This window comes from Mustela nigripes, chromosome 1 (assembly GCF_022355385.1).
Source record: "Mustela nigripes isolate SB6536 chromosome 1, MUSNIG.SB6536, whole genome shotgun sequence".
NCBI lineage: Eukaryota > Metazoa > Chordata > Mammalia > Carnivora > Mustelidae > Mustela > Mustela nigripes.
Genome location: NC_081557.1, coordinates 253,465,595 through 253,480,515, shown reverse-complemented (window position 1 = coordinate 253,480,515; position 14,921 = coordinate 253,465,595). Strand labels below are relative to the sequence as shown.

The 14,921-nt window shown below is 34.2% G+C and overlaps 1 long non-coding RNA gene across 3 annotated transcripts in view; it reads right to left on the bottom strand.

Moving 5' to 3' along the window:
* Window positions 1-456: 456 nt before the first annotated feature.
* Window positions 457-14,921, bottom strand: part of LOC132015744 (uncharacterized) — a 224,458-nt gene continuing 209,993 nt past the window's right edge. For all 3 annotated transcript variants that reach the window (XR_009403760.1, XR_009403759.1, XR_009403762.1), the window contains 2 exons: window positions 10,282-10,432; window positions 457-658 (listed from right to left, as the gene is read on the bottom strand). This is a non-coding gene — a long non-coding RNA (uncharacterized LOC132015744). The remainder of the gene's footprint in view (window positions 659-10,281; window positions 10,433-14,921) is intronic.

Below are 14,921 nucleotides of genomic sequence, written 5' to 3'. Positions count from 1 at the left end.
TTATATATATACAAATCATAAATTTATTTTCTATTCTTTTCCTATAATTGAATTAGAGAAGGAGCATCCATAGTAAAATTCTAAGCAAAACAAAAAGGATTCTGGAAACACAATTCCATGGAGATCAATCTTATACAATTTAAAATCTGAATGCAAATTTTTCTGAGGTTCTTTCTAATAAAATATGTACCAATTGTTTTTAAGAAATAGAGGAGAGGCAAAACAAGGATGTAATGTTGATGTTGTGATTAAAAATTACTTCGTAAAAATTATCTAAAACACTGATCTAAGAACAACATCAGTTAAAGGCTTTTAAGAATTGGAAGTACATAATATAATTATTTTTCTGACTTATTTTGTTTTCATAATTCCAAGCCTTCGAAACATAAGTGTATTATTATTTTCATTAAATTCACATATGTAGAAGGCATACAACTGAAAAAAAAAAAGTGTTTCAACAACACTTCTCAAATGATTAAACTGGGGGAACACCTGGGTGGCTCAGTGGGTTAAGCTGTAGTCTTCAGCTCAGGTCATGATCCTAGGGTCCTGGGGCGGAATCCCACATCAGGCTTCTTGCTCAGCTGGGGAGCCTGCTTCTCCCTCTGACTGCTGCTCCTCCTCATTGTGCATTCTCTCTCTGGCAAATAAATAAAATCTAAAAAAAATTTTAAAAAATTACACTGGGATAGAAACAATATCTGGTTTGCAAATTTGGAATTGAAGTTGAAACAAATAAATCAAGGCATATCAACAACACATTCCAGAGTGAAGAATAAAAGAGAATATTGTAAGTATAGTTTTTAGGGTGGATAAGCATAACTTGGTTGCTGAACTACTTAATGATTTGATTGTTTACCAAACCTTAAATATTCCATAGACTATCTCTGGGCTTTTCCAGGCATCTTAAAGAAAAAAAAAAAAAAAAGATTCCAAATACACCTCGTGCTGTATGTGATGCTTTCTAGATTTTCCCTTAATCAACTTGGCATTTAACATCTGTATGCTTTAAAAGAGAAACTGAGAACTAAATTTTTATAAGAATTAACATAATACAATCGAATGAATACTAGCTAGTTCTTAGATAATTTAAATCTTCAAAACTTCTGTGCTTTAGAAAATAGTGTATTATAAATAATAGCAATATGAAACAACACCGTTAGGAATGTTTATGTGAATGAAATGCATTCAAATTGCTACTCACTTTCCTCCTCTTAACTTCTTATTGTCCTCCAAATATACCAAATATGTGATAAACATTATCTCCAGAATATCAATTATACTAAAAAAAAAAATCTCTAGGTTGAATGGTTTTTTAGTTAATCTTTCAATTCATTATCAACTTTGGTAATATCTAGGTTATGTTATTTCAATCTCTTGTTCACTGAAAAATGATAGAGTCTGGCTAACAATAATTATTTTGATAGGGATTGAAGATGTATTTGTCGAAGTAAAATACATCCTCACAAATGCTCATTTTTGATAAGGGGCTGTAATATAAGCTGTATTCAACAAAAACCCCAATTCTACTATGTGAGGAATTCCCTAGTGGAAGAGCAGATTAATCCCATTAAATCTTTTAGGAAACTAAAATGATTTTAAGCTATTTCATAGAGTAATTTGTCCTTACTTAAGATACATGCTTTTTATACACATTAAAGTTCTTAATCTCTAGTATTATTAAAAAATATGTCATTCTTCACTTGTGCTTCTGTTGCAAGATTTCTTTTCTTCAAAGCCTGCAGTTCTTGGTCACTCTGCTTTGAAGAATAAAGAGGTAGACCAGAGGAAGATTGGTGGGCAGCAAAACAAAGTTTATTAAGCAATAGTGAAGTTTATTGAGATATAGTACACAGCTAACAAAAAGGGAAGGGATCCGAAAGAGTTGCCATGGGTGTTACTAAGTCTAGAAATCTTTATGGGCTTGTTGGCAGGCTGTTTTCATCTGATTAACCTTCATGTTCATCTACTATCAGGTAGTTGTTCACATGGGAAACAGTGAAGGGCTCCTTCCATCGTGGTATAGAATCGTTTTCCTTTTAAGGGTAGTTTCCTCTTAGAATGAGGGCCCCTTGCCCCTGCCTGCCTTTCTTCTAACCATCTTCCATTACTGTGTTATCCCCTCCTCATACAATTGTGAATTAAAATTATATAATATAAATGGAAAGTAATAGTAATGTTAACAGTATCTATCTCTGTGCTACATAGTTTACATTTACTGATACAAAATTCAGAATTTTGAAATCTAAAGTTAAAGAAAATTATACCTTAAAAGCATTTCAAGAAAATATAGGAAAGTATTTGGTGAATCATCATTTAGTCTTAATAAAATAAGAAAATATACTAATTATATGTTATAAACAATAAAACCACAATAAACTGAAATATTTGTGGGTTTTTTTTTTTTAAGATTTTATTTATTTGAGAGGGAGAGAGAGAAAGAGTGAGTATGAGCAGGGGGGAGAGGCAGAGGGAGAAGGAGAAACAGACTCCCTGTTGAGCAGGGAACCTTATGAGGGACTCAATCCCAGGACCCTGAGATCCTGATCTGAGCAGAAGGCAGACACTTAACTGATTGAGCCACCCAAGCTCCCCTTTAGGCTGAAATATTTGTATTAAATGGAATATGTAGAACAGGCTCTATTGTAATCAATTCCAAATTCCTACTAAAATCTTTATACAAATATAACACAGAAAATTAAAAAAAAATCTAATACAACTGACAAATAAGACTGATAAAGACAATGAATCTATGAATAATTTTCACAAGCTATAAAATTCAAAGACAAGGACTAAAACAGAGACTCTGGCTACCAATGTTAACATTCACTGAACAAGCATGGAGTGGTATGGCACAGTAACAGAATAAAATATTTGGTCAGTCATAAGACTGACATAAAAGTGTACACCAAACCGAATAAAGAAGCCATCTTTCTCCAACATGGGTTCTATATTTTTATTTGAAAAGTGTAGTACTTTTTAAGTTAATACGATTATTGCTATAGTTGGCTTTAGGTTTACTATTTTGTTTGTTTTCCATTTTTCCTGTTATTTTGTTCCTAGGTTATTCTTTCCTTTTTTCTTCTAGTTTAATTTTTTTAGGTAGTACTGCACTTTTATTCTATTGAATTTTAAGCTATACCTATTTGCTTATTTTTAGTGCTTGATCTAAGTATTATAATTGCATCATTAATCTATCAAGCTTGTTTTGAGTTAATATTTTATTACCTCACATAAAATATAAGAACCGGTTAATGGTACGATTCAGTTTACTGCCCCATCTTTTGTATAGTTGTCACATATATTATATTCACATATATATAATAAATATAACACCATAAAGATATTTTACATTTCCCATGTCCATTATCACTCTTCATTTCACCCAGAAGAGCCAAGTTTCCCATGGGATTATCTTCCTTCAGCCTGAAACTCTCCCTTTGGCTTATATTACAATATACAGATGAATTTTTACAGTTAAGAGTTATATGAAAATGTTTTACTTTGTCCTTATTTTTGAAATACGATTTCTCAGGATATAGAATACAGGGTTGCTCTGTCATTCTTTCAGTTTAGCACTTTGAATATTTCGGTTTTTTGACTTCTAGTTCCCATTATTCTGATTAAAATTCAGTATCATTAATACAGTTATTTCTGTGTAGGTAAATGACTTTTTTAAATTTTTCATCCTCTGATTTCTGGTACTATGCGGGATTTTAATTCTTTCTCATTCATTCATTTCACTTTGTTTTGTCTTCGACAGTTTGGCGATAAGCTTAGGTATGCTTTTTGTATGTTTAACTCAGCTTGAAATGGAAATTTAAACTTCTCTATCTACAGTTCCTTTCTTAAGTTTTCAACTTCACCTTTCAGCTGCTCTGGAAACCCCAAATTTCAATATCTTGTTACCACTGCAAGAAACCCAGGGCGTTTTGTTTGAGTTTCCACCTTACTTCTCTGACATCTGTGGTACAGAGAGTGCTCTCAAGTAAGAATTATTAAATATTCAACCTCAGTTCTCTTCTTTCATGGTACATTTCTCTAGTTTATGAGTTTTTCTGTTGTTGTTTTTGTTTTTTCTTTTCTTGTAAATGCCAACAATGGTTGCTTTCTAAAATGTCTCTTATTGTTTACAAGTGTTTTATAGAGCGTGGTCTGATACAATCTACCTATATATTATCAGAGACAGAGATAATTTATTTTGAAATGGCCAGATAATATTCCTTCCTCTTACATATTTTTTTAAATCAAATTAAATTGTAAATTATTAAGAAGCAATCTCATAAGATAAAGTACATGGACTTAAAGTATCTTTTTTTTTTCAAGTATGTCAGTCACTTAGGAGCAATTTATTTTGGAATGGCAGCTCTTTGGCTTTTTGTTGTTGTTGTTGTTTGTTTGTTTAATTAAATCAGCATATCAAATACCCAATAATACAATGTTGCAGAATGCTTATTAATCTATGTAAATTGAAGTGTAAGCTATGAATAGCAGCTCACCTACTAATGAAAAATCTGAGGAAAGAATGCACCCAGTATAAGAGAGTAACACTCTTTTTGCCTGAGTGACCTCACCCATGACCAGTAACCAAAGTCAGGTACTAAAGACTTAAAATCAGGCTCACATTTTATTTTTTCCTTTGGAATTTATACCAGTTTAGCACAATTTATTTTTAGCTTAGTAAATACAAATCTAGGCATTTGAAAACCATCATATCTAAAACTTAATTCATCATCTTTTCCCCCAAATTTCTTACTCTTATATTTATATATATATTTGTTTCTGTGTACTGTAGTACTCATATAATGCACTATGATCTTTTATGTCTTCCCTGGTTTCTACAAATAGCTTTCTTCTTGGTTTCTCTGCTTCCAGATTTGATTCTTTCTAAACTTTGATCTGCATAAAGTTCAGAACTTATTTTTAAATCATAATTTTAATATATTATCTTACTTAAACAAACAACAACAAAAACAACAAAGATATACCACGCAGAGATATGCTTTACTTTGTAAAAAGGAAAAAAAAACAAGTTTCTCTATAGTATTTTTAATTATTACTATAATTTATTATTATTTACCCTTATAGTTAAATTTACTATGAAAATATGTGAATTTTATATGAAAATTGATAAAAATTAAACAAATCAGCTTCACTGACAAGGAGTTAGAAAAATAAAAAATAAAAACAACAACAAATATGTTCAAAACCAAGTATTTTGCTGAAATAACACATAGGCACTTAACTAAAATTGAATAGTTAAGTTCTATTTGAATGAGTGTTCATTTTGAATACAATATTGCATAGACCATTTTATCATGTGCCATATGTTATGTAATTACATAAATGTTGGTATATGCTGTGGATATGCTGCAAATTAGCAACATTTCTTGTTTCTGGAGAGAAAATGAGAAATTAATTTGACAAATGTCAAGTTCAGTTCATGTCAAGATGCTTTTTGTGTCATGATCCATCATGAGAGATTAAACAGATATATCCTACTAAATAGATCAATTTTGGGGCAGCAGCTGTGGCTCACTTTCGTTCATTTGGCAGATTCATTCCACCTGACTTCAGAGAAATTTCCGAAATGATGTATTCACTGTCTGAAAATGTTTTTATTTCTTTTGCCCGATTCAGTTAGAGGTGGTAAAGAAAAAGGATATTACATTGTTTCATGTATCATCAGTTGAAAACAGCTACTATAGTAGCTTTGTTCATACACCAATAATTAGAAAATAAATATAAATTAAAATGGCATATATCTGAAGTTTATGTTAACATAAAGTGTAATATCCATAAGTGTCATTAATTGTTCTGAATTAAATATAACTTTATAAGATTTTAAAAACTCACAGTCAGTATGGATATCGACAGTGTGCATTGTTTTCCATAGTATTCTAAACTACACTTATTAACATTGATTTCAAGGTGGGAGGTGCAGGAAACAAATTGTCATACTTCATAGTCAAGAGGCATTTTAAGTGTCTTTTTTTTTATTATGTTATGTTAGTCACCATATAGAACGCCATTAGCTCTTGATGTAGTGTTCCAAGATTCATGTTTCCATATAACACCCAGTATTCCGTGCAATACGTGCCCTCCTTAATACCCATCACCAAGCCAACCCATCCCCCCACCTCCCTCCCCTCTAAAACCCTCAACTTGTTTCTCAGAGTCCACAGTCTCTTATGCTTTGTCTCCCCCTCTGATTTCCACCCCACTTCATTTTTCCCTTTCTTCTAATGTCCTCCATGCTATGAGGCATTAAGTGTCTTGTTTCTCCTTGTTGGAAAAAAAAATGTGTAACCAAATTAATCATAATTTTACACTTTCTCTCCATAGCTGTGTATTTGTCACAGTTCTCTGTTATAAAATTATTTCTTATGGAAAACATAGTTTAATACATTTTGGCCAAAAGCATACTTTTGAATAATAAGTTTAATTTATGTCTTGGATGAATACAGATATGGACTTAAATAAGTGCTTTTCCTTTCTTACTTAAACATTTGCATATTTTTGTTAGTATAATGTTCATCAAAGCTTTTAAGAACTTAGTTGTCTGGTCTGTGAGATAATGTGCAACAGCCTGAGAAACAAACCGTAAACTGGCTTCAATATCTGCATGTGTGGCAAGCATTGTATTAGTCATTTTACATAGATTATCATCCCTAATATTCATAATAGACTCTTTAATCCTCCATAATAGACTCTTTAATCCTCATATGCACATCAAAAATATATATCATAAGACATTAAATGATCAAATGACCCAGATACATATTCAGCAGGCAGCAGTTGGAGCTCAGTGCAAGGCCTTTATTCAATAAATCACCTCACATTTTCTACTTGTGACCAGAGTGAGGGTTATATGCAAAATATCTTAAAAGGCAACTGGTGGAATCAGGCAGTCATGGGTATGGGCCTAAGCCTACAGACCAAGTGCTCTAATATCCAGAACAACAAAATCGTCTCTTTGTTCCAAACGGAGATAATTTTTCATCCTTTTGCTATATACCATTGAAACATTTAACTGACATATGAACTTCAGACATCTAAAATCACATGTATAATTGTCTTTAATTGTTTATTTGAGGGCTATAATGTGGAAGTTTTACCCAAAGTTAATCTTTAAATAAAAATTAAGGTACTATTATTATTACTGCGAATCAGCATAAATTCAGATCATATTTATACTAAATCCTTTATTCCAAATCATTTCAAAAACTCTAAAGACCAAATAATCCTTGCAGGGGATTAGCCTACATTTTAAAGCTCCAGTGATCCAGATAATCTCTTTGGAGAATTCATCCCACTGTTTGGTGCTCCAAAGACAACATAACATTTTCCTTAAAGAATAACATTATTACAGAAAAATTTAAAAAAAATAGAGAAACATCATATCCATTTATAAACATATATTTTAAGGTGGTACTTTAATAATTTCAGAAATAGAGGAGGGGCAATATAGCAGAGAAGTAGGAGACCCTGTTTCAACCAGTCCCTTAAAGTGAGCTAATTATCTACCAGAACACTCTGAACATCCATGAAACCAGCCTGAGTTGTAGGATTATACACTTCTGGATCTCTAGAGGACCAGAAGATGACAGTGGACACATAAAATGTACTGGGAACAATTGTACTGATATCAGAGGATAAACAGAAGAAGGAGGGAGCCACCAGAAACAAACCATTGGAAAGTAATACCTCAATATGAAAGTGCTCTGTGATTGGGGACCAGCATTGCTTGGAGTCCAGTTAAAAGCACTGAAAAAGAGCAAAATATCTTAAAAGGCAACTGGTGGAATCAGGCAGTCATGGGTATGGGCCTAAGCCTACAGACCAAGGATGGCCACCCTCGGTGACCACCCATGCCAGAGAGAATGCAGCAGTAGAGCCTCTAGTTCCTTGTCGCAGACCCACAGGGTTATATGGCTTACATCACTGCTGGGACCAGAGCTCATTCCTCCTGGCACACGTGAAGGAGTCTCATGGGTGCTCCCTAGAACCACAGCCTTTTGCACTCTGTGCTCACTGGGCAACTGGCGCCTGAACCATGCTCCTCACCCATGCCTGAGAGTGTTCCTTGCAGGTGCTAGCCAATGGTCTCTAGGAACCACAGAGAATCTGAACACCCCCAGCCTGAACTTGAAGGAACTACCCCAGAGAGCAGTCCAGACAAAGGCAGCCACTGGAAGTTATGCAAATGGCTAACAGACATATGAAAAAATGTTCATCAGCATTAGCCATCTGGGAGATTCAAATCAAAACCATATTGAGATACCATCTTATACCACTTAGAATGGCCAAAATCAGCAAGATAGTAAACAGCAAGTGTTGGACAGGATGTGGAGAAAGGGGAACCCTCTTAGACTGTTGGTGGGAATGTAAGTTGGAAGCCACTTTGGAAAACAGTGTGGAGGTTCCTTAAGAAATTAAAAATAGAGATACCCTATGACCCTGCAATTGCACTACTGGGTATTTAGTCCAAAGATACAGATGTAGTAAAAGAAGAGCCACCTGTATCCCAATGTTCATAGCAGCAATGTTCACAGTAATCAAAGTGTGGAAAGAACCAAAATACCCTTCAACGGATGAATGGATAAAGAAGATATGGTCCATATATACAATGGAGTACTATGCCTCCATCAGAAAGGATGAATACCCAGCTTTTGTATCAACATAGATGGGACTGGAGGAGATTATGCTGAGTGAAATAAGTCACGCAGAGAGAGTCAAATATCATATGGTTTCACTTACTTGTGGAGCATAAGGAATAACACAGAGGACATTCGGAGATGAAGAGGAGAAGTGAGTTGGGGGAAATTGGAAGGGGAGACAAACCATGAGAGACTGTGGATTCTGAGAAACAAACTGAGGGTTTTGGAGAGGGGGTGGGGTGAGCTTGCTGGTGGTTATTATGGAGGGCACATGTTGCATGGAGCATTGGATATGGTGCATAAACAATGAATTTTGAAACACTGAGAAAAAAAATAAAATTAAATTTAAAAAAACTTTAAAAAAGAAATAATTTGAAAAATAAACTGACTTTGTTGCAAATATGTTTACTGTTTTGATTTGTACATTTATACAAAAACCAATGTATTCACCACTTTAATGCAAGTATGGCAATCCTGGAAGTCATTGTATACTACTCACTGTAAAATAATCACAGGAGACTGTCCAATGAAATCATGAAAATAAAAATCTTCAGATTGACAGTGATTTTTGTTTTTCCTAGAAAATAAACCACAGAGTGGAGGCATACATAATGGTATGGCAAAAAGAACATCTGATTTTATTTTTTTTCCTTCTCCCATACAAGGCTAGAGAATCTAGCTCTTTGAATATTTTAAAGTCTTAATAATATAGCTAAAAATAAGTCATTACCCTCAGAGTACTTCCCAGTTTCTAAAAACTGGATGTTGTACAATATATGGATAGTTTAGAGATAGGGTTACAGAGAGTATGGCCCAACATCAGAATATTCCCTATATATTCACCCACCAGTAAGTGAAGTAAAAATATTTAAAATGCTGGGACATCTGGCTGGCTCAGTTGGTTAAGTGTCTGCCTTTGGCTCAGGTCATGATCCTAGTGTCCTGGAACTGAGCCCTGCATTGGGCTTTTTTCTCAGTGAGGATCTTGCTTCTCCCTCTGCCTGCTGTCCCTCCTGCTTGTACTCTCTCTCTCTCTCTCTGACAAATAAATAAATAAAATTGTAAAAAAAAAAAAAAGATTTAAATGCTGATAATATGGTAGTATGGAAAATATAGTATGAATAACATCTACAAATTATTTGCTTTCTATTAAAAAAAACTTTAGCATTATTAAAATTATGTTAAAATTGTAGATTACTAGATGGTTCAGTTTCTACATGGGTTAGCTTAAATAAATAATAATGCTTATCTGTCAAAAAGCATTAAGGAAAATGTGAAATTTAACTTGTTATGTTGGATCCCCTGGGAAGCAAGGAGATAAAGATGTATAAATGTACTGGCAAATACACATTTGAGAGTGTAAAAGATATTAAACTGAGCATAATGAAAGGTTGAGCTTTGATGCAAACACCATCTCATGGACCATTCTGGACTTAAAATAACTTTCAAAGTTGTCCCACCTTAAGGCAAGGGATCTGGGCCTCTGTACCACATATGTACTTGTCATTGTATGCAAGCAGCATCATGAAGGGAAAAACATGATCTTGGCAAGGCAAATCTTTTCAACCAAGAACAATTCTCATGGAAGTTTTGTTTATAGCACAAAACCAACAACACTCACCTCAGATGAAAGAATAAGCATTTCAGTATAAAAGAGGATCTGGTTTGGACATGAACATATCCACTATGACCCTTCCTTGGAGTAGTCAAACTCATTTTATTGAGTTGAGGGAACTGTTTCCAGGATACTGGTGTGGCTCTTTCTGGGAAAACTGCAAAAAGATACATAGGAGAAACTATCACAGCTAATCTCAAAATGGTAATTAATACCTGTCACCTTTCAGCTTCATTCGTTGGAAGTTCCTCTAATCTGGGCTAGCACCTCTGTGGATATTAGTTAGCTAGAGCTATGGTAACAAATTGCTATAAACTGGTGACTTAAAATAACAGAAATTTATCATCTCGTAGTTGTAGAGGTTGCAAGTCTGAAATGAAGGTGTGGGCTGGGCCAGGCTGCCTATAAATGTTCTAGGCAAAAATTCTCCCTTGCTTCTTCCAGATTCTGGTGGTTCCTGGAATTCTGGAGTAAACCCTAAGCAAGCTCTCAGAAAGTGGTGCTAGCTAAGACCCTGTAGGCAGAAAAATAAACCCATATGCTGAATAGCCTCATTCACAGTCAAGATAAATCATTACCCATTCCGTGTGGAAAGAATCAATATAAGCACTTTATCACAAAGTGTCTCCTAGACCATTTTGAGAGATGGTGTCATATTGAAGTCTCAGCATTTGTATTGACCCATGTTGAGGGAAAGTAGTACACAATGGAGTCTCAGTAATTAGATTACCCTTGAGTAAGAGGCCATGTTCTTGGGCTCCTAAATATTCTCCATCCTTGTCACCATGGCTACTCTGTTTATGAGCACACTGCTATTTGTATTGGGGGACTACCTGATACCAGCTTTTGACAAGACATTGTGCCTACTTGCATCTCTTCTATGTTGGATGCTATATGGTGGATGTGTGATACAAGTTCATGCTTTCTGTAATTTTTCATATGTCCTGTATGTCTTCCCTGTGGACCTTCAAGCCACCATTCAAACTTTCTCTTTTAGGCCATTGATTAACATGCTAAGCTATTTACCAATGGCTCTGAATCAGGTTATAGTCTTAGTTTAGGTCACTTCTCTTTCTATATATTCACTGGTTGGAGCTAGGCTGACCTGGAAGATTTTTTTTTTTTTCTCCTCACAGGTCTTTCAGACATACAAATGAATTTTGAGATTTTATAATAGCAGCCCATTTTTTTAAAAGTCTATATAATAAATTAACTGATATATGAATCAAAACTATTCTTTTTCTTCATCTGTCAACTGGTCAGAAAGAACTGCCGCATGTGGTTTAACTGTGAGCTGAGAGAGGACCCTTGGCAAAACTGTGGTGGATGACATGCGGTACTGGACCACTTGCTAACTGAAGGTACAATATTCCATGGATTTTTAATGCTTCTACATCTTTTCCTGAGAATGACCAGAATACAAGATCATGACCACTCTTGACTTGGGCCATTTCTCAAGATTGTGTTTACAATGAAGAACCTTGAAGGTTGAAGTAATATTTCTCCCAGAACAAAGGTGAAGCTTGCTTTCAAAAGACTGTTTAAAAAGAGCGTTTTTAAAAGAGTGTTAACTTGTGTTTTTCAGCTGTGATGGTGCACAGTGTGTGCAATAATCCCCTCCTTCCTCCATCATTCTTCCTGGACTTGGGGGATAAGAGGAGTCAATTGTAACAAGAATCTCATGCTTCTTACTGTTCCATGAAGGAAAAACTCCTTTCCTACATGTCAGGAATTTTGTTCTTCTGTCTATATCAATGAAACAGTAACAGGTTAACATATTAGATTGTAAGTAGTATAAAATCCTAGCCCCTGTCATTTGTTCATCGCATTTGCCCTCTTTCTCTGCTTATGATAAATCCAGAATGTACTGCTTTTATCCCATGTTAGATAGCCGGTGGGTGCAACTAAGCATACCATTTTTGGTCTACATTATGACTCTTTCAGTAGACATTCTGTCTACATGGTTACTTCATTTCCCACAGTGAGGTGCTCTGTCTTGGTCTGGAGGCAGTTGCATACTAGGTCATGATAATCAAATAGCATTTGTATCTTTGGCATAAATAATTCAGACTTGTCCCAAACTTAAATGAGTAATGAAGTAATGGGTATATGGTGTGTGTGTTGTGGGGTGGGGGAGAAGACGGGGAGGGTTGGGTATCAGTCTGTGTCTGCACAAATGCACTGTTGAATCTTCATTTAGAAAAAAAATTGCTTATGAAAGGCACACCTTGAAGAATTTGAAACTACAAAGTCTTAAGAGTTGTGTTGATTAGCATTCCCAAAAGCTCCCAAGGCTATCCTGATTCATGAGGCTAAATACAAACTAGCAAGTTGTGGAATCAATGAATCTTAAAAGCAGAAATTTCAATAGATACTCTCCAGGGGTTCTCTGATTAATATCTATATCTTACTTTAAACACTTGAAAAGTAGAAACCTGTCTGAATTCATGTTATAATAAATAAAAATTTCCTCAACACAAACTCTTGTGATTTCATCAAGTAAAGAAGTTTGCTAACTATCTCTACAGTGTTGATTTCTGGAAGTTATATTGTCTTTTCTTTTTTTGTAGTCATGTATCTACATTTACTTCAAATTTGTACTTTCAGTAGGAAGTGCTACACTTTTTGTTTCTAACTAATTTTCTATTTATAATTTTAAGTATAGATGACAAATAGTGAAGTTAGACTAGTACTCCTGGAAGAAGGGAATTACAACACTAACAAGACAGTAAGAAAGACATAAAGTGAAAAATAAACAGAGAATACATGATGCATGCTTCCAATTAAATAAAATTCTAGAAAATGTGAATATATATATAGCAAGAGAAGGCAGATTAATGGTGGCTTGAAAATGCAGAAGGGAATTGGGAAACATTAAAGGAGGGAGGGAATTTTGGGGAGATGATAGATACACTTCTTGTTTTGATGTTATGGATGATTTCAGAGATATCCACATCTACATCTATATTTGCATATTACTATTCAATATGTGCAGTTTATTTTTCACAATTTACCTCATTACTGATGTTTAAAAACACACCAAAAAAGCAGAGGGTTTTTGAAAAAAAAAAAAAAAATTGCAGACTTTTTTTTTGCAAAAAAAAAAAAAAAATGCAGCCTTAAAAGTTCTTTTCTACCTAAAGACCATTTTTTTTCCTTCCCTCCATAAATCAAGTGATGACAAGAATGTCAAAGATAAATTATTTCTTAACATTGAAGTTGAAGAAGTACCAATCACTGTGCAGGCAAGTCCAGCTTCATTTCAGATGCCTAACAGAAGAATTAATGGTACTACAACTCAGGACGGTGTACAGATACAGAACAGTGGAAACACTGACAAATAAAACTAAAAAAATTAGCAATGTAAAACCTGAAGTTCAATAAAGAAAACAATAAATCAGTCATATTAAACTGATCCATCTAAAGTGAGTTTTGAATAAGGTTTTACATGTAAGTTAGATTTGCAAAATGATAAAGTACATATACAGAAAAGATTGATTTTTTTTTTCCCTCAAAATGTGTTGTTCATTGCATGTCAGGCAGTCTTTTAGGCATTGGAGATAGCAAGGAAAAAATAAAAAACAAAAACAAAACTTTATGACTATAGAATTTAAATACTAACACCATTTTGGTTATAGTTCATCTAACAGAGATATATTTCATTAATAAGTGCACTTGATAGCTCTTAAATATTTTCCTTTTTGCCTCCGTATGTAATTTTTAAATTAGAAATGAATATGAGTACTTAAGGTATAATTCATCACTATTAGGTCATTCTTAATATCGCTTTTGTTATGGAGTGACTCAGTTCATAAAGAAAATAGGTTGTGATATCACTGTGTGTTATTTGAGGGAGATCTTACTTAGAGTCCTACAGTTCTCTAGATCACCAAAAGGACTGATTTTGTAATTATTTGTATGTTCACATGTGCCTAACCTTTCATACCAGTGTAGTGTTTTTTATATTACAATGAAAAGTAATTTTGGATTATCTGATTGTTTTATCCTCCATAATGCTTGCATTCTAAAATGTTAATTATGTCTTAACAATATAATTAAATAATACAATTAAAACATAGTCAGAGGACCTGAATAGACACCTTTCCAAAGAAGACATACAGATGGTTAATAGACACAGGAAAAATGCTCAACATCACTCACCATCAGGGAAATACAAATCAAAACTACATTGAGATATCATCTCATGCCAGATGGAATGACTAATATCAAAAAGACAAGAAATAGCAAGTGTTAGGGAGGATATGGAGAAAAGGGAAAATTCATGCACTATGGGTGAAATGTAAATTGGTACAGCTGGTAGTATGGAGGTTTCTAAAAAATTTTAAAAAATATATAATGGCCAACAGACACATCAAAAAGTGCTCCATATCACTTGGCATCAGGGAAATACAAATCAAAACCACAATGAGATATCACCTTACACCAATCAGAATGGCTAAAATCAACAAGTCAGGAAATGACAGATGCTGGCGAGGATGCGGAGAAAGGGGAACCCTCCTACACTGTTGGTGGGAATGCAAGCTGGTGCAGCCACTCTGGAAAACAGCATGGAGGTTCCTCAAAATGTTGAAAATAGAACTGCCCTATGACCCAGCAATTGCACTACTGGGTATTTACCCTAAAGA